Here is a 20,859-nt window from a genome sequence, read left to right on the forward strand (position 1 = left end):
GCATATGGTAGTATCGCCCAGGATAACGACTTACGCAATGAAGCTGTGAGTGTAGCAACAAGAAAATACAATAAACTAATCACATATTCTAATGTCCGAACAAAGATAACAAAAATGAGCATTTCTACTATGTAAAAACTATGTGAAGTAACAAGAACATTGTAATATGAAATCCATGATAAATGATTATAAATGTATTAATGAAAGTCGAAGGGAGTAATATTATTCATGGAAAATGTGAGATGAGAGAAATAAATTGCGTGATTCCTCTGAGCGGTTTCTAAGTCAAAAGGTATATTAGCTCTGATCATCTACGGTCTGATTCAATGACCAGGTTCTTTTGTGCAGAAAAATATTACTTTAACTCAGTATGTTCTTTTGGAGTTAGAACTTCACCTTTGCTGACTGTCACAGAGCCATGGCTGAAGAGAGTGCAGCAAGTTCATAAAGGCAACTTGAGTTCCCTCATTGAAAAGAGAAGTTTAATTATCAATTGAAGTTCAATGGTGAAGGTGCATCTGGGATAGAATATTCAGAGCAGTCAGAGGCTGGAAGAGAGGCCTTGTTCCCCAAAGTTGATGCAAGGATGGGATAAAAGCAACAGTAAGAAATAGAGTCCTCAACATGGGAAAGGATAGGCTAACTGTACAGACTAGCAACAAAGGCAGTCAAGAGAGATCGGAGGAGAATGCCACTAAGACAAACACATTGAGTTCCTTCTTGGAATGTTCCCAGAATAGCTGCAGTGTTTTCTACATGATAGGGGAACTCCTATCCTTCTTAGCAACTTACTATTGCAGTGCCTCACTCCGAATGCTCACAGGAGGGGAAGAACAAGTGGACTTCTGTTTGTGGACCCTATTGCATGAATAAGGAAAGAATACACACAAGACCAAAGCATGCAAAAAAGTAATGACCACTGGGGTAAGCCAGGCATGAGAGACATTTAAGAAGACGTGGTTCAACTTGTTTATTAAACAAAAGACATAAACTATCCCTGTAGCTATGATGATGGGGTTCCCCTAATTTCAATAACAAACTGGTGGTCATGAGGATGACTCACAAAAATTGTGCCTTCTGTCCAAGCCTATTCTATCCTATGCTCTATCCCAACCAATAATACACTTAACAACATAAACTTTGCCCAAGTAAGTTTGTTCCAACTGTACCTGGCTTCTGGTGGCTGGTTTCTCTCTCAGACTACAGCCTGCTGGTACAATTCAAAATTGGGTCCTTTACGTCTACCGATGTCCCTAGATAGGGATACTAGGGATCATCATGCAAGGGTTATTAAGAGTTCAAAAAGTTCATCCCCACTGTGACGAATGACAGGAATTTGTCCCTTCTCCCCAAGGGGTCACCCCTCCTTGAGGCTACGTAGGTAAGCATGCTATACAACAGGGGTAGAGGAAAGTGGGACCACACTGTGAAAGTCTCTCCATTTGGGAACAAGAGCTCCCGTTCCCAGGAGGAACTCCCTAGAGCACTTTGCAAAATAACACCTTTAAATCTTTCTGAGGAGAAGATCTGCAAAGAAAGGTTGAATGTGTCTAATTGCCATTACAAAATGGAAAGGCTCTTTCACTCCCATTTCAATTGGATTAAGTAGTGCATGTATGGAGAAGAGGAGAATCCACAAGAGAAAGAGAAAAAACCTGTGTCAATCAAAAAAGGGGAGGAGCCTGTGGAAATGCAAGAATAGTCCATGCATGTGTTTCAAAAGGGGAGGAACACTGATTTCAAAGTGAATTAGAAACAAGATGTGCAGCATCCTGCAGACATGAGAGACCGACAGGTAACAGGCGTGTTACTGTCGAAATCCAGGAAGCCAGAGGAACTGAAGTGGGCATCCTGAAACAGAGATAGAGAGAAAAGCAGGGACCTGTGGTGTGACCACAGAAAGACTGTGGTGGACCCGAGGTCCAAGTAACAATGCCGAAAACTATTCTGAAACAATCAGCTCAGGAGAAGCTGACAACAGAAATACTAAAGACCCATCCAAGACATATGGAGGAAAGAGAGGCTTTCGGAAGGAAATTAGAAGCCAGTTTAGGAGGAGAGAATTTGTTCCTCGACAAATGAAAACCCTGGTGGCATTAGCCCTAAGAACGGAAGGTAATATGGATAATGGTAGACCAGAGGGAGTGGATAAAAAATGTTATTATTGGACTGCTCATAATCGTCTTGGTCAAGAAGTAAGTGTTGTACAGTCAGGACAAAAAGAACATATAGAGAGCTATTCAGACCCAGTTTGTAATAATAAATAACAAAATGTTCAAAGCTAATTAAAATAGCTGAGTATAAGCAGGTAAGTTGCAAACCAGCTGGGGTTGGCAAAACCATATCAAGACAAACAACGCAAGGAAATCAAAGATTATGAACTGTTCAGGAAAATAGGATGAATTGTTCAGGCCAACAAGGAAATCATCCAGAAGGAAAATATTATTATGTGATAAAGTTCACCAGAGGGGGAGAAAATGTTCAACCCATATAGGTGAAAACAGGAAAAGACTCAACAGTCCAAAACAATAATAAATTAATTGATCAAAACAATCACTGCAGACTCATCTATTGAAAAGTAGGTGAAAGATAAGTCAACATACCTCAGGAGAAATTTTCCTGATTTTGACTAGTTAGAAATAGAGGTAAGGTAAAATAAGTTAGAGTCAGATGATGGATGGTTTAATTTATAAACATTCACAAATGACTGAGTAGCGCCTTTGCTAGCTTTCTTAGTTAGGGACACCTTGTAGAATGGGGAAATACAGTTTCTTTTCATTTTCTTTAAATTAACCTACCAGTGAAATGTCTAATCAGAGTCTGTGTCCTTCTGACCTACAACATATGATGTTAGGAATGGGTTGCTAGAGTCCTGAAATTGAAACCACTGACATCTTCCCAAGAATACATGGCCACACCTATTGACAACCTCCATCCAATAGATTTGTTATGTACACCTACATTAATACAAAGACAAAAACCAACAGGTGTTAACACTACTCCTGTTGTTTCAGAGACTGACAAAGGTTCTGAAGATAAAATCCACGTAAGTGAAAGGTCATAGGAGTGGGAGGAAGCTGAAAGTGAGAACCCTCAAAGCTTGATATCAGACGATGAATCTAACCCTGACATGAGCGACCTAGAGGCACTCCTGGATTGGTTGGTCAACCATCAGATCCAGGTGGATCAACATTTCCAGTATGGCTTAGACCAAGTAAGAACAGGGAGCCAGCACCAGATTGTTCCCCATGTAGTGTTACAATCTTACCAAAGAGGACAGGATTTGGTTGCCTTCTTTATACATTTTGAAAGATTGTCAATGTAGTTTAATTGGATGAAGGGGTAAAAACGTGTTATCTCGCCCCATTGTTAAAAAGCAAACTGCAACGATCCTATCAGACCATTAATCCACATGGAACCACTCCATTTTCCGAACTAGAAAGGGAGCTCCTGGAATGAGTAGGAAAGACTGAGAGTTCCTATCAATTAAAATTCTGGGAGATCTGGAATCTAAGTAATGAAAACCCCACTAGAAGTGGCAGCATAAGTCCATAAGTCCCTCTTCCAATGGTTGGGGAGAAAACCTCTGGTGGAATTGTTATAAACTCTAGCCTTAGAACAGTTCATTCAAGCCCTACCTTCCTCTTTACAACAAGGTATTCTAAAACAATATAAACCCTTGTTTGAGACAGCCATTCCAGTAGCCCAAGCTGATTGAGACCACCACATATTTAGGGTGTACCGCCAAACCTCTGGAGGGAAAGAAGGAAATAAGACCTCATGTTTCCGCAGAGAAATGGATGAACACTCTTAAGCCTCTTCCCCCTCGAGGCCCTAATCAGAAGAAGGAAGTATATACCAGAATGAGTCAAGAAAGAACCACGAAAGTTCCCCTAAATAATAGGGAAGAAGCAGGGAAATTTAAAAAAACCTTTCCCTACTCCTCCTATATGTTACACATGTGGAGAAAGGGGCACCTTGCCCAATATTGTATTAAGAACAAACCAGAGGAACCAATGGAAATGGGGTGGATAGCAGCTGAATGTTGGGAAGAGGAAATGGAAGAACAAGAGCCCAAAACAGACAATTCAGAAACGTATTATTGGATGCAAACCTTTCCAAACCCACAAGCAAATCCTTGTGAATGGAGTTTGGTCCACTGCACTTATAGACTAAGGAAGTAAACAAACAGCAGCCTGGGCTGATCGTCTATATCCTGAAGATCTGCAAGACGGTAAAAGCATCAAAATTACATGTGTTCATGGAGATGTGGAGCCATACCCAAAAGTACCCCATACATTAGAAGTGAGGTATCAACCCAAATAATAAACTCAGTAGTAGTGCCAGGCTTACCTGAAGAGGTTATAATAGGCACTGGCATTCCCACATTTGGTGAACTATTAACAAATTACAAGAGCCCAAGAGACCCTTACTCTCCCATGCATTTCTGGGAACCTTTGATGAAGCTATCAGAGGAACCTATTTGGAACTGGGATATATACCATCATCCTCAAACAACCAGGAGACTACCTTTGTCATCCAACAGTTAAGCGCAACGTAGGATGGAATCAAAGGAGAATGGGAACCCACCAAATTAAGGGGGAAGGTATGTGATGAATCGAAGGAATATGTCCATTCTACCCAAGGGAGCCCTCCCATAAGGCTAGGGAGGTGAGCCTGCTACACAATACCATCCACGCAATTGGGACCCCAACGGGAGAGACTATATTCTGGGAGTGACCCAGTTTGTAATAATTAACACCAACAGGGTTTAAGTGAATTAAAAGGACAAGATATAAGCAGGAGCTTTGAGAACCAGCTGGAGTTGGTAAAACCATATCAAGATAAAGAACAAAGGGAAATCAAAGATTATGAACTATTCGGGAAAATAGCAGGAATTGTTCACGAAAATAGGAAATAGACCAGAAGGAAAAGATATTTCTGTGATAAGTTTACCAGAGCGGGAGAAAAGGAACAACCCTTATAGCGGAAAACAGTAGAAGACTGCACAGTCAAATACAATAATACATGAACTATATGAACTGATAAAAGTAATCACTGGAGACTTTCGGAAGATCATCTATTGAAAAGTGTCCGAAACGTAAGTCAACCAACCTCAGGAGAAATGCTGATTTTGAGTTGTTAGAAATAGGGGTAGTGTCATATAGGTTAGGGTTGGATGGTGGATGGTTATAGACATTCACTGACAACTGACAAGCAATTTAGCTAGTTAGGTTAGGTAGGGATGTCTTGTTGAATAGGGAAATACAGGCTTTATTATTTTTATTTAAATAAACCTTCCTTTGAAATGTCTGTGCCATTCTTCTGACTTACCACACCACACTGGACTAGCTGGTGCTCTTAACTTGGTCTTGGTTTGCCTCAACAGTATTGCTGATTCCTGATATCTTTGACTTTATGTTCAGTCTCTTCTTCACCACTACTGTGTCTTTTAACCCCCTCTGGCCTTTTATGTCTTGTAGCCTGGCATGGGCTATCTGGCCCTTTGGGCCATCTAGATACTGTATCGTGCTCACTTCCTTGTGAGGTATTCAGTGGCTCAGCCCCTTGTGGGCTGTCCAACCTCTCTGGTCGTCTGGGTCTCAGGTTGCTTTCAGCCTCCTGTGGGTTAATTTGAGGGCCAGGCACCTTTGGGTCTCTCTGACATCTCAGGTCACCTGGTTCTCATGTGCATTTACCCTGTCATAGGATATTCTCTTGGTCATGCCCTTGTGGGCTTGCTGGCTTCTCAGGCTTTCTGACTCTCTGGTTTCAGTCACCCCCTCATGGGGTATTCTCTGGGTCAGCCCATCGTTGCCTCCCTGGTCTCTCACAACATCTGTTTTTCTGGTTGCATGCAGCCCCTTGTGGGGTATTATCTGTGTCAGTCTCTCATGGGCTTCCTCCATGTCTTCTCATTCTCATGCGGCAGAGCTTGTCGGGAAGGCTGCTTCTCCGTTCACTGTGGAACCATGACTGGCCTTTTCATGTTCATGTCTCCTCAGTCAGTAAGTCCTGCTTATGACTGACAGGACTTCGGTATCTGGATGGTTGGATGCCGGTGTGTCACCCAAACTTCTCCCTCAGCTAGGCGGCTAAGCACTCCTTGGGCTCTCAGCCTTCCTGGACTGAGCAATATTCCACAGGGTCTGTGTTTCCTCTGACCACTGCGTTCTCTGCATGGTCCTGCCTCCATGCTCCTTCTGAAAGGCAGATGTCCCCTACTCTGTGCTCAAGCACACGCTTCTGTGTTTAGGCTTCAGCCTGGCTCCCTCCTCTGTTGTCTGTATCCTGGGACCTTCTGAAACAAGATGGGAGAATGAATTAGTTCCGCTCTTCAGGCAAGGATGGCAACAACAACAGGTCAGAAACCAAACCATTCCAATTTAGAGAGCCTGGCACATTATTTTACTGCTCAACACCCATATATCTGGCAACTGTTTGAGGCTCTGAGTTAAAGAAAGGTGTGATAACTGTTTTACTTGGGGATTCCTTGTCCCCTAAGGGAGAGTAATATGCAAGGAGATGTCACTTATCTTGTCCCCTAGAGGGTGTCAAGCGTATCAGCTTTACTTCCACAGTCCCAAAGGAGGTGACGCCCCCTTGGGGAGAAAGACACATTCATCAGATTCATCACACCTTCTAGAATATAAACCATCACAGTGTTAAAAGAAAGGAAAGGGACATATATTGCATGCTACCCCTTGACAAAGGAGATTCATAAGCAAAAGTGAAGACCTACAATAACCAAACCTTTACAGAATACCACAGGAAAAGAAGCAGCAAGCTAAGCAAGTGAAGGTTTGATAGAGAAAACCTGGAACAAGAGCATTAGTATGTTATCCAGAGTACTGAACATCAAAAATAAGGGCACTGGGCTGTACAGCATGGCATAAAAGAACTGTGTCTGGATGAACTAGAATGAAGGAAGCTACAGACTGAAAATTCAGACAAGAAACAAAGATGATACAAACTAAAATTGCATTCTATGATGAAGAAAGCTATGGAATGAACATGCAGACTAGAATCAAACAATCTCCATACTGACACTGCTGATTTAATCATTGAAACTACAGACTAACACTGCAAACCACAATCTGGTAAAACTCTGAATTGAAATCAAGGACTGGAGGCAGATAACAAAGCAATTGCAAACAATAAGCAAAGGGGCCGCAGGACAAATATCTGCAGGGCAGACAACCAGGGTTATAGAACTGGAGCAGTGCATGGAAACTTCAGACCTGAACAGTAACGGTCACCAGGAAATCATTGCTCATGTCAAGCAGGCCAGGAAACAGACTTTATTCAAGAACAAGGAGGTCCTGAAAACAGCTGTTTAATTATTGAAACAGACAAGGCGTAATCAGGCTTACTGACAGCACTTGGAACAGTGCAACTGGTACTAATGTGCCTACTCTCTTTTTGACCTTTGGAATTGAAAGCAAAACAGGCCTTTTGGAATTATGTAGACTGTATTTTTCAAGATGTTATTTCCACCACCAATAGGTGCATTGTGAGACTTGTAGTTTGGGAAATCCAATATGAAATGTCCAGTTATTTCTGAAGAGAATGCAAAAGTAGTAATTTACATGTCGTTAGTTCAAGGTGGATTGGAGGATATAATATGAGCTCCAACTTGTCCAGACAGGGAGTCCTGTACTGTTCAATAGGAATAGTCACGAGAAGTTCAAGGAAGAAGCATAATTCAGGCCGACTCCGAGTCATTCCTCCAGATGTAGATCCTCCACATTGTTTCAGTAGCCAGCAGTCTTGAGCAAAACACTGTATCTTAGCAGGTCTCAACAGCTTTGAGTATATCTTGAGGTACCTTGTACATGATAGAAATGCTACTTCTGTTGAATAAGCTTTAACTGGTCACTGGTGTCTCCTAAAAAAGTGTATCTTTACAGTGCAGGATTAGAGGCTTTGAAAAAAAAACCACTGCTGGTTCTTTTTGGCACTGGTTCATGATTTAGAATAGCAATGATGACCCAAAGTAAGTTCTGCAGTTCCTGTCAAGCACTGCCTGTGGTCCGGAGATTTCAAATCGCTACTGCCTTTTCTTGGATTACATGGGTTCTAGACCTTTTGAATTAACCTGATGAGGGTCACCTAGCAACACTGGCGTGTGTCCAGCATATTCATATCCACTGCTTTCAAGAATAGGTTGGGCAATTGAGTTTGTCTATGTATCAGGTCAGTGGAAAAGGATGTCACCCCTAAGGTCCAGCAGAAACCTGGAAATGTTGTTCATTCTAAAATGCAAATTATGACACCGCACAGGCAAGTGTCACTTGAATTGTTTAAAACCCACCTAATGCCAATAGTAAGGATAGCTAAATTAAACAATGCAAAATACCCCGACTATTGTCGACCAACCGTTTTATTACACTATGAGCTCATTCCCTCTGCCTGCAGGTCTCAATGTTGTTCCCACCCATTAACCAGAATGACTAAGTTAATGAATGATCGGTAATATGCCTCTTCCAATTGTCATACTAAAAGGAGGTGATACCTTCTGTGTCAGTATCCCAGTAGCTGTCTTGGATTCCAATTGAACCAGCATTATTCTGCATTACTTTGCAAAAATTCCCTGGAGGTTCTATGTGATTTTATTGACTTCCTTTTTGCTGCAGTCTTTCCTTTCGCCACTTTTTTGCTGATTCTAGTTTCTTCAATCTTGTATGTTAAACAGTAGAAATGATCACCTCTATTTTCCCATGTCCCCTTTTAGATGTCATACTCTCTTAAACTATATGTACTCACCTTGCCTATGCCCCCTACTCCAACACACTCTTTGCCTGATGTCTATCTCTGCAATGGGTTCACGCCGTATGCTCTATCCCCCGTGGCACATCTCCTCCCATGCCTTACTTGATGGCGCCAGCTCACTCAGCACTAGGACTTACTTTGATCCTGCCTACTATCCCCGATTCCTTCCTACGTATGGTGACCCCTAACAACCCACTGGACACCCAACTCCCTCCTTGATACTTACCTTGTGAACGCCATCCTCTATCAGCAATGCACCTGCTTATTGCCTCTTCTGACACCCTTATAGGCTATAAACACTCAAGCTTATGCAACAGAGATTAGAATTGTGTACCTCTGCAGCCATCCATTTCGTGATTATGCAACAACCATGTGTATAAAAAATTGACAACGGAGAGGGGGCGCTGTTGTGCACTACAGTAATGGACACCTGATCTGTGTGCTCCGATCTGGCAAACATCCTGATTTAAATACACCCTGACCGTGGCTACCCACTGAGCAGAGAACACGTTGCTTTGTTGGAGAAACCATCGGGCACAGTCTGAAGAAAACCTGATCCGAAACGCTCAACACGACCCGAGAAATCCAAGCTGGAAAATTCACCACTGATGGAAACAGCCACACACCACCTGGGCGTACCAGGGGATGCGCCACTTTGAGCCACGGTTGGAGCGAGACTCCAGACCATGCGAGGGAGAAGCTACAGGGTCCTCGAGGATATCTGCACTCGGACGGGGACTAGCAACACGAGAACAGGGTGTAGCGGCGAGGCACGGCCAGCCGACACCAAAAGGAGCTACGTGAGTAGGACCCAAACATACTCCCCCTCGGCTCAACAACCCGGCACTGCCTTCTAGGCCCTAATGTGGAGTGCTTATAGATACAGTTCCAACACTAACTGCTAGGCAGGATGACTCTTTAGAGGTTGTCGTAAACGCAGGGGATCCTCACTGCCCACACAATACAGCCCCCGGCCACGATCGCCACTGTCCCCTACATCACGTGTGACTGTGGCACGGCTCACACGTGGAAATACCCTAGAACTGGACATTCCAATTAGGATCATGCCCCACAGCTCCATAACTCCAACCGGAGTGGTCAATTGAGGGTACATCCCCTCTTTATTTACTGAAATACTCCTGATGAGGTGAGGAAAGCAAGGAACTGTGAGAAGTTGCCACATCTAACCCCACACTCTTACAACAGGCTAAGATTCAGAAAACTACAGTGATTCTTTGTTGAATCCACCTATGAAACAAAACAAGTGAAGTCGGTATATGCACGCTACAATCCTGCATTGTGATGCTCCTGAACCACAGGGGACCAAGCTGGAACAATTAATGAAAGCGGCTGCCGCTCCCTGACGAAGTGGGTCTAATGCCGGAGGGGCGTTGGCAACATCCCATCACGTAAAGAAGCTATATAAACCTCTACCTGCTAGGAGAAGCTAGATTAAGTAATAGCTAGGCTCCCTGAGAATACGTGAACCTGCATGTCGAGATTTGTAGAAGGGGCACGGCTGCACAGAGTGGGGGTGACTCCCTGACCCATGAACTTTGAACAGATACCCCCCTGTGTGAAATCCATGCTGGACGAAGGAGGAGACAGAGGAGGGTGTCAGGATAGAGGCAAAGACTATTGAGTGGCCAGATGGAGAGGGGGCAGTAGAGATTCTGCTGGCTAAGACTAGAGATGAAAATAAGATTGAGAGAGTTCCTGTAAGTGTGGGTGGGCAAGGAATGGATGGAAGAGAAAGAGTGATGATGGAGAAGGGAGGTAACGTCGTTGGATGTGGCTGTGGAGTGAGAGTAAAGGTTAAAATCATCTAAAACAACGAGTTGCTGATCTGAAGAGAGTAAGTCGATTAATGGGAGAGGTGGTCAAATAATTGGCCCACCAGAGGTAATGTACAGAGATAGTAGAGGTAGTGTACGAGGGAGAATTGGTAGGGGATCGGGGTGAAGCAGAGATAGTGACTTTGGAATATGAAAATAGAGCCACCCCAACACCCCTACCCATGAGGTGGGGAGCATTTCAGAAGTTATATAGGGGGTAATTGATGGTAGCAAGTGTAGCAGAATCAGAGGGAGACATACAGGTTTCAGTGAGGGCAATAATTTCAAGAGAGGGGGAACGAGAGTCCTTATCTCCAAGAGAGGTGTCTTTCCCTGTGTGGTCCCACATACCACCACTGCTAGCAGAATATTGTATAGCGGGCTCACAATCCCTAGCCTCACAGGGAAGGTCTCCCCACCTGAGAATGCTGCAGCCCAATAAACACATAACCTTTTATTCAGTACTATTTTCCCATATCAATAGAATTCCATCTATGTTTTTTAAGGGTCATGAGTACTGCGACATACAGGAATGAGAGGTCTGCCAGCAGACACTTCAGCATATTGTTAACATGTGCATGATGTCACTCTTTGACAGTTGATTTAAGTTAAAACTAAAAAACGGATATTGTGTTCCAATAAAAATAACAGTTTGCCAATGTTGTCAGATTTGCAAACCATTGAATAACCTCAGTTTTGCACCTGTTTACATAGCCCCTTTAAACCTATCACAAACTTAGTGTTTACTTAAGTTTGCACAATATTTAAATGAGTGTGCACCTTCTTTACCAATGCGTTACAAAAATGTAAACTGCATGCAATACCTTACATTTACAATGTTTGCTCTTTTGTAAACCTAACCAAAATGATGGTCTGAAAGGTTCACACATTTCCTTGAGCCATTAAAACAAACGGTATGCATCATTGTTGTAAACTATGTAAATCTTTTGTTAATGGTTTACAGAACATGTGTAAACCTTTCAGACCATAGGTTGGGTACGGTTTACAAACAAGCAAACCATTGTAAACACAAGGTTTTGCACATAGTTTACATTTTTGTAAAATGTTTGCAAACATAGTGTACACTCCTTCAAATGTTGTTTAAACTGCAGGTAGACATTATGTTTGCAAAATGTTTACAATAGCTGGTTAAACTGTTGCAAAGTTGAGGTTACGCAATAGTTTACCAATCTGAGAACATTGGTAAACTATCGTTTTCATGCAGTGGAACAGATTATCTAAAGGAGCAGAAAAACAAATGAATGGGGACATTATATTTGACAATCCTGTGTAAACACAGGGACACAACTACGAAATATCCCATATGAGCGAATGAATAGCTAGGAGCCTCACCTGCCATAATACTTCTCGACACTCTACCGTTACACATCATAAAGGCCCAAACTATTACTAAATCCGAGTCAAGGACCTGAAAACAACGTGCAGGGCGGTGAATAGGCGAGTCCCTCCTCTACCCTCGGGACAGGCTACACTACACCTGGGAGAAGAGAGGTGAGAGTCGTGGTGAACAGGAAGACAAACGTGCCCAGACCCTAAAAACTGATACAGGAACTGTACTTGAAACCCAATGAGAAGGAGAGATTAAATACGCAAGACATATGCAATACAAAGCAGCAGTCATTAGACGTGAGAGGACACAGTCCATTCATAGGGCTTGAAGGCAGATTGAGTAACTAGTGAAATACCAAACGAAACCGGGATAGGTTGCAATCCCTGTTTCATCAACACTACCCTTCATATAACATTCAGGCCATAACCCCGAACATAGTGGTACGTGATACGGAAGAACCACAGACACTCATCCTAATGAAGAAAGGAGAAGGCGCCAAAAAAAAAGGCCCTTTGTATTTGTTTACAAATAGCCAGTCACAGGATCCCGCTGTGGAGACACCTAGCACTCCTATTTTTCAAGCTAAAAGGGAGAGCAATGACAGGGAAGACCGGCTCACAACTGTGGTGCAAAATGGCTTCTTAGCAATAAACGTAAAGCTTGATGATATTGTTGCTACCATCGGATCTCTGAAGGCAAGAGTCGATAAAGAAAATTTGCATGTTACAGAGGCGGAGGGCAGAATCAGCACCACCAGAGACATGATTGCCTGCCACAGCCGAAACATCGCTCAGTTGAAAGATAATTTATCCAAGATACAAAATACGTGCGAGGATCTCGAATCAAAATCCAGGAGAAACAATATTCTAATTTTAGGTGTTTCAGAGAAGTTTGGTAAAGGAGCAATAGAACCCCAGGTTGAATCTCTCCTTAGATCTATATCGGTGCGGAATTCTTTTCAGAACGCCTCTGAGTCGAAATAGCACATCACACACTGGCTCCTATACCTAAACCCTGGGCACCGCCTGCACGATAATTGCCTGCCTTTTCAATTACAGAGACACAATACTTAGGATGGCAAGAGAACAATGCACGCTACAATATGAAGAATGCCAAATACATATTTATCCAGTCATCGCTGCGAGAGTCCAGGCAAGCAGAAGATAATATGAACCGGTGAAGAGACTTCTAAGAGATCAACAAATACCATATGCTTTGATATTTACAGCCAAGATGAGAATCCAACATGGGGGCCGGGCACACTTCTTTGAAACTCCGGCTGCAGCCATGTCCTACATTGAGGACTCCATACCCCTTCCCCCCAGAGAACGGAGACTGGATCAAAATGGCAGACCTCGGCCAGACGAAGAAAGACGTGACATGGCCAATTGAACGATATGTGAACATATATCCTTTACACTAATCTTAGTACTATTTCTGTGTTAGTGGGTGGCTCTATACGCTACCCTTGGAACTGGATTGGGAGCCCAGGTCTGGTAACCATGTGACAGCAACATGGCAGCCTCAGGAGAGCTCCAAAAGTTTAAATGGGACCATCGTCAAGTTGGGGTGAATGATGTGGGTGGAGGGAGGGTTGACGGAGGAGGGGAGGGTGACTCCACGATTTCCTAACACAGCCAGGAAGATGTTGACTGTTACAAGTTATGGGTGTTAATGGTTTTCAAATGTATGGTCTTGCGCATGCTGACGCTGCCCCCACCATATTCTTTTATGTACTAATAAAATCTGTAACTGGATACGAATATACACAACCCCCTGGTAGGTGACGGGTTAAAGATTAAACTTCTATCATGGAATGTCCATGGGCTTAGCAACCCTATGAAATCCAGGAAATTTGGGGCCTATGTAAACAGATATACTCCCCACATAGTAATGTTACAGCAAACACACACGCCAGGGGCCAGCAATGCAAATATCTTAGTTACCTGTGGCAAGCAAAGCCATCACACAGACTACTCCACACAGGCCAGAGGTGTACTCACGATAATACACCCTTCACTGGGATTTCTATTCAAAGGCAACAAGGTGGATCCATTGGGGAGATACGTGATAGTATGGGGTGAAATAACGAGCAGACCGGTTTACGTTAGTCAACACTTATGGCCCTAATATAGATGACCTGAGTTTCTACCTCAACATTTTAGAAATACTTGTTTCACTGGATGAATCCAGCATCATATGGGGGGGGGGTATAAACTTTCTTTATTGGGTTTTCAACACAATTAGGCAAAAAGCAACAAGACCATGCACCGGTCTACATAAAACAAGTCTCCTCACAACCCCCCCTCCCTCTTCTTCTTCCCGCCTCCTTGTGTGTTCAGTCAAGCGCTCAATTGTATTGTCCGGGGCTATAACACTGAATGTTGCGCTACATTGGATGTTGTTGTTTCAGTCTCTGATGGTCCATTTTGGTTTTGTGTTGGGGATGGACTCTGCAGTAGCACATCTTCATCTGCTGTCATTAGATATGATATATACAGGCCCCAGATGTCCGGATGACAGGTGTGGAGGGGCAGTGTCCTAATATAACTGGATTTAACATCTTGACAGTATGTGACATCTCAAAGCCATTGCTGTATATTCAGTGGTGGACCTCTCCCCCAGTTGCATGCTATCTGTCTGCATGCTAGGACAAGCAGCAGGTTTGACAATTTCCTGATGTGCTCGGGTAGTTGGTTGGTTAGGATCAGCAAGGTCAGCATCGGGTCGGGGCTGAGCTGTACTCCGATAATTGCTGACATTTTTCCTAGCACGGAGTTCCAGAACACTGCTATTTTGGGCCATGACCATGCGAGGTGGACAAAGTCTGCTTCTGGATAGCTGCATGGGGTGCATGCAGTGATATCGTTGTTCTCTGGGCATGTAATTTTACTGGGGTGTAGTATGTTTGGTGAACCTAATTGAAGTGTATCTGTTTGTATCTTGTGTTTATTGCTACTTTTTTCTTGAGTCTTCCTACGTATGTCCAATCCTCTTCAGGAATTGTTGTGTTTATGGACCTTTCTCATCTTCTCCTGGAGTTTGGGCAGCGTCAGGGTTTTTCGGCCAGTAGGGCCTTAAAAATGTTTGTTACTAGTCGGCCTTCTCCTTGGGTTTGTATTACACCATGTAGCAGTGGCCAGGTTGGGGGTTGGACTGTAGGGTGTGTCGGATTCTGTAATAAATAAAGGTATCTAGGGCGTTATTACAACCTTTCTCATGAGCTTGTTGCATGAATGTTCGATCTGGGAAGAGGTCACCTAGTGTATTCATTTGTAGTTTTTGGGTCCATTGCTGGAATACTTTTTCTGACGTGATTTAAATTGCAAGTATGCTTCTCACTGGGAGGAGTGGGGAATATCTGGTCTGGGGTTCCACTTCGTTTGGCTATTCTTTTCCAGAGAGCATAAGTCGTGTATATGGTGTTCCTTGGTGATGAGGGTGATTGTTGTTGCCCAAAGATCATCGCTCAGAGGAGGTGAGGAGTTGCCAGGGACCTCTCGATCTGTACGTGGGGTTGGATGAATTGCACCGCATACCAGTGGCTGAGGTATTGTGCCTGTGCTGCCCAATAGTAGCTTTCTATGTCCGGGAGGGCGAGTCCGCCCTGTGTTACTAGGAGAATCATTGTGCTGTGGGCTACTCTGGCAACCTCGCCTGCCCACACTAGGTCAAGGATCATGGCCCTAATTCGATGGAGAAACGCTGTGGCAGTAGTAGGGGGATGTTCGTGAAAAGATAGAGCAGTTTGGGGAGGATTACCATTTTGGTCAGGGCTATTCTGCCCCAGAGTGTGAGCGGGACTGTTTTCCATCTGTTCACTTTGCTCTGGATTATGTCTAATGTGTTTTCATAGTTATCCTGCATAATGATGAGACTGGACCTAGACATTAAGATGCCCAGGTATCTGACTTTTTTGTGCTGACACTTGAGGCCAAATTCGTCTGCAAATTCCTCCATTGATTCGGTGAGAGGGAAAATGATTGATTTTGAATTATTGATTTTTAGCCTGGAGAAATTGCCAAATTTGAGCATTGCTCACAATACCGGGTTCAGATTTTCCCGAGGGTTGTGGAGAAGAAGTGCAACATCGTCAGCGTACAATGACACCACTAGTTTGTGTGGTCCTAGGGTAAGGCCTCTGTGCAGATGATATAATCTGAGATCCGATGCTAAGGGTTCCATAAGCAGGGCGAATAGCAATGCCGATAATGGGCAGCGTTGTCTTTTCCCTCTTCGCAAGTGCATTTCAGTAGAGCTTTTGTTGCCAAGAGTTATGTTGGACATCGGTCATTTGTACAGAAAGGCAATCATTTGTATGAACCGTTTGCTGAGGCCCATCCACTCTAGCACGGCAAAGAGGAAGGGCCAATCAGTATCTAGTAGAACTGCCACTGCCTGAGTCTCCGGGTTGAGGGCGCCCATCACTCCAAACATCCTTCTCAGACCGAATGACATATTTCTGCCTGGGATGAACCCTGCTTGGTCTGCCAATACCAGTGCAGGCATTAGTGGCATCAGCCTCCTGGTGAGAATTTTTGCGAAGATTTTATTGTCTAGGTTGATTAGTGATATCGGTCTATAGGAGGCGCAATCTTCTTTTGATTTTCCTGGTTAATGGAGGAGGATGATGTTTGCCATGTAGAGCCTTGGCGGGGGCTGGTGTTTTTCTATGGCTTCCTCATATACTTGGAGCAGGAGTGGGGCTAGGAGGTCTGCGAAGAATTAGTAGAATTTGCCGGTCAGGCCGTCTTGGCAGGGGCCTTGGTGCTTGGCAGTGTTTTAATTGCTTCTAGGATACTACAAAATCTTCTTTAGTGATGGGTGCATTCAGGGGCTCCCGGAGCTCGGTGTTTGTCCAGTAGAGCTCTATTGCATTTATTGTGCTATTTCGTTGGGATCCATGATGTAGTGGTAGTCATATAGGTTTTGATAAAACTTGTGAAATGCATCTACGATGTCTTCCTCGGAGTATACGAGATTGCCTGATTGGTCCAAGACAGATTCGACTGTCGTGGGCCTCCTCTCTGCCGTGACCAGTCTGGCCAGGAGTGTTCCGGGTCTCTGTCCCTCACCGTATTGACAAATCTTATGGTGTCTCGCAAGGAATTTGACTTCTCTCTCTGCTGTTGTTCTAAAGGATTCTAGTTCTGGTTTGAGTGCTACCAGTGTTTTGGAGTCATTTGCAGACAGTAGAGTCTGTTCGAGCATTTTTAGGCAGCTTTCACTTGCTGACAGCTCTCTTCGTATCAGTTTTAAGATTCAATTTTCCTTGGCTAGGCGCAATCCTCTGATGAAGCACTTTAGTGTCTCCCAAAGTGTACAAGCAGATGACACCGTGCCTTGATTTGTTTCGAGGAAGGTTGTCAGTTCAGTACGTAGTTTGTTGGCGAAGACCTGGTCTAGGAGGGCTCCATGTTTGAACCTCCTTTGGGGTCTAGTGGTATTGCCTCGGGATGTAATACACTCAAGGGTGACTGCTGAGTGGTCCGAGAGTGATTTGGGTAGGATCTGGCAATCACCCCAGTGGAGTCTGCTATGTTCTGATACGGGTATGTAATCAAGCCTCAAACTGGATTTGTGGACCCAGGAGTAGATAGTATATTCTTGGGAGTCTCAATGTTTGTTTCTCCAGATGTCTAGGCTTTGCATATTTCTATGATTTATAGACTCACCTTGGAGGGTGAGGATGATGTACTGTATGATTTATCTTTGCATGGGTCGAGTAGTGTATTGAGGTTGCCGCCCCAGATTATTGTGGCTTCTCTGTTGGATTGGAGGTGCGTCTGCACCCAGTCGAAGTTGTTGGGGCCGTAGGAGTTGATCAGGATGAGGTCCTCCCCATCTATGGTTCCGTGGACTAATTTTGTTCTGACCTTGGAGTCTTTTTGGGTCTGTATCAGTTTGAAGTTGGTTGTTTCATTGATCAGTACGGTCACACCTCTGGCGTGAGAGGAAGAGGAGGAGAAATATCTGTGGCATCCCCATTCTCTGACCCAGTGGTTTTCTGAGGTAGGACGTATATGTGTCTCTTGGATGAAGGCCACATCGATTTTGTGCCGACGTAGGTATTGAATTATTTTCCTCATTTTGGTTGGCTGGTTACCTCCTTTAATGTTCTGTCGGGGGGGAAATTCTGCCGGGGTCGGCCGGGCCGTCCGCAGACCTCCAGGCAGGGAGGCCCCAACTCCTCCCGTATATCCCAGATGAGATAGAGTATGAGACACACGCAAGAAGCAAGGTGACGCTGCTGTTTATTAGACAAAAACGGCAGGGATGGGTCAAGGAGCGTACGCGTCCGTCCTGACACACACACAATCGTGGGGCTCGCAGGCCCTTTTTACTGTATTATGACGCGCTACTTGCGTCACTTTAGAAAGTTAACAAAAAACCTATCGCCACTCTTAATTGGTTGCTCGAGTGGTAGGGTTAGTATAGCACACGTATGGAGAACAATGTTAGTGGTCGAGGGTTAGTCAGGTGATATATCTGGGTTGTCCCTACAATTAGATACATGAGAATTGTTACATGAAGACTCCTAATGATTGGTTAATATTACTGGCGTCAGTGATAAGAGCCCCATGTTCTGATTGGTGCGCCCGTGAGCTTCCCAGCCTGGGACCATCGCTGTTCCCAGCTCTCGGTGTACCTGCAATTTGCAACAATGTTTCACTATGGGTACGTGCAGACAATGTGAGAATTTATTCATAGCTGGAGGCTGACCGCTCCCACTGTCGCAAATGTCCATTGAGCCTTTCAAGTGTATCTGCCTGTGTCTCGTAGCGAGGGATCCAGACGCCTCTTCTCTCCTGGGCTTGGCATCTCGTCAGGTTCGGCTTGGTCACGTGGGGAGGGACCGTGTTTGAGGCAGAATTCTGCACAATTAATATTGTTTTTCCACTGTGTGTCTGGTTTAATTTGCAGGTGTGACTTTAACGTTGGTGTGCGGCGTGCGAGGTTGCAACATCGTGCCCTTGATGATTTGCTCTTGAAATGTGGGTTTGCAACATTGCGACCTTGGCTGGTTGCTTCGCCGGGCTCATTCTGCAGGATCAGCAACCTGACTCTTGTTTTTTTAATGTCCACGGGAGCTCTTGCTTGAGGCCTACTTGGGCCTGGTGCATAAGTGGTCCGTTTGGTGCACAGGTGCTTTAGGTTATAGTAGCATATAGTTCCATGACCAGTATCGTGTCTTCATTATATTTCTCATGGTGGTAACTGGTTTTAAGAGAAGCGTGAGCAAGCTTTGTAGATGAGTTCATGACGCGTCTTGTGTTTCTGCATTCTGAAAGCCTATGTAGAAAATAATAAAGATGCACGTCCGTGAGTATGCCTGTCGCCTACGTCATAGCACTGAGTATTCTTCGTGTAGATTGGTGCAGGAATGTCCAGTGTGTATATTTGCACAGGTGTGCTAACCGTTGTCTAGGTCGTCATGGCATCTCTAACGACGTGTAGATTTTAGTCTAGTTGGTCCGTGCCGCAGGTGTCGGCATGGCCAGTGCGGGCTGCTGGGCAGGCAGATGGACACACCCGTATGTTCCTGTACCAGGGTATCTGGTCGTCTGGTAAATGGACAAACTCTTCTCGTGGCGGGTGTCTGGGTCGTGACCCTTTAGGCCAAGCGCGAGAGGTGAAGGACGGGAGCCTGGTCTTCCATTCTCCCACTTCAGTCCCCCCTCTGGTCGACTTGTCGACCACAAACATATCCTTTTCGTTATCTCCTCTTACTCGCCATATCTTAGTTATTCCTCCTAAATGTCCATTGTGGTTTACATGATCTTCAAATGACCAATACATATATTCACAGGTTCCTCCAGGAGTACAGTATACCCATTTCCCTATGTAGCTCCTGGGGTTTCTTGGGTTCTCGATCTTCACTGATGGTGGGTCTAGATGGTTGGTGATGATTTGGGTGCGCAACTTCTCCCTCTCCCCTATTATCACACCTGTATGTTGGCCGTCATCTGCTGGCATCAAGGGGTGCATTCCCACCATTTCGAGCAACTCGTCAGTGGTGCGTGCCTTCCGGGCCTTCCAAAATCTAATTATGATCAGCGTAGCTCCAGCCAAAATAGTACAACCCACTATAATTTTCAGTCCATCTGACAGCCAGGATGGCATCCACGACCATAATAGTGAAAACCAGCTCTTATCCTTGTTTACACCGTTACTTTCATCCATCATTTTGGAGTGCATCTGGGCCAATTGTGAAACTGCTTCTGTCAGTGTACCATTGTCAGCATCGTTGGCAGGTATGAACGTGCAGCATGATTGTCCTATCTTTGCACAAACTCCTCCTTCCATTGCTGTGAGAAGGTCCAATACATATCTGTTCTGGAGTGCAACCATCCTTATAGCTCGCAGCTCCTCTTTTATTGCGTTAAACCCATTTACTGTAGAATTGATGGTCATCATTAGTTCCCATCTAGTTATCTGGAGCCATTTTGCGTTTGCGTAAGCCTGCAGTCCCGGATGTATTATTGAGGAGAAGAACATTGCTGCTCTGCTGAATAGTCTGTGTTCTGGTGGTATTGAAGTGAGTGCCGTTTCCGACCTTCCCCGCAGGTAATTTCCTGTCAATGGTTCTCCTTGTCTTTTCCTTCTATTTAGAACAGTATCATTGCCGTTGGTCCTGTTCCCTTGCTCCTCCTGAAGTGGCGCAGATCTCTTTTTTCTTTTGTCCCCTTCATCTATTTTGGGAAAGTTCGCCACATTGACATGCTTCTTGGGTACCACTAGCGATGGTACATTGACGTGCACCATTGTGCACACACCATTCCACAGGGGAGGCAGTGTATGGTATGCCTTTTCTCCACAGGCCCAATAATGGTCCATTATTACTGCTGTTCCTGCTCCCCCCTCAGGTAACTCCATCACACTTGCACAGTTGGTGTTATA

This window comes from Ambystoma mexicanum, chromosome 6q (genome assembly GCF_040938575.1).
Source record: "Ambystoma mexicanum isolate Mex_15411 chromosome 6q, UKY_AmexF1_1, whole genome shotgun sequence".
NCBI classification, from domain to species: Eukaryota; Metazoa; Chordata; class Amphibia; order Caudata; family Ambystomatidae; genus Ambystoma; species Ambystoma mexicanum.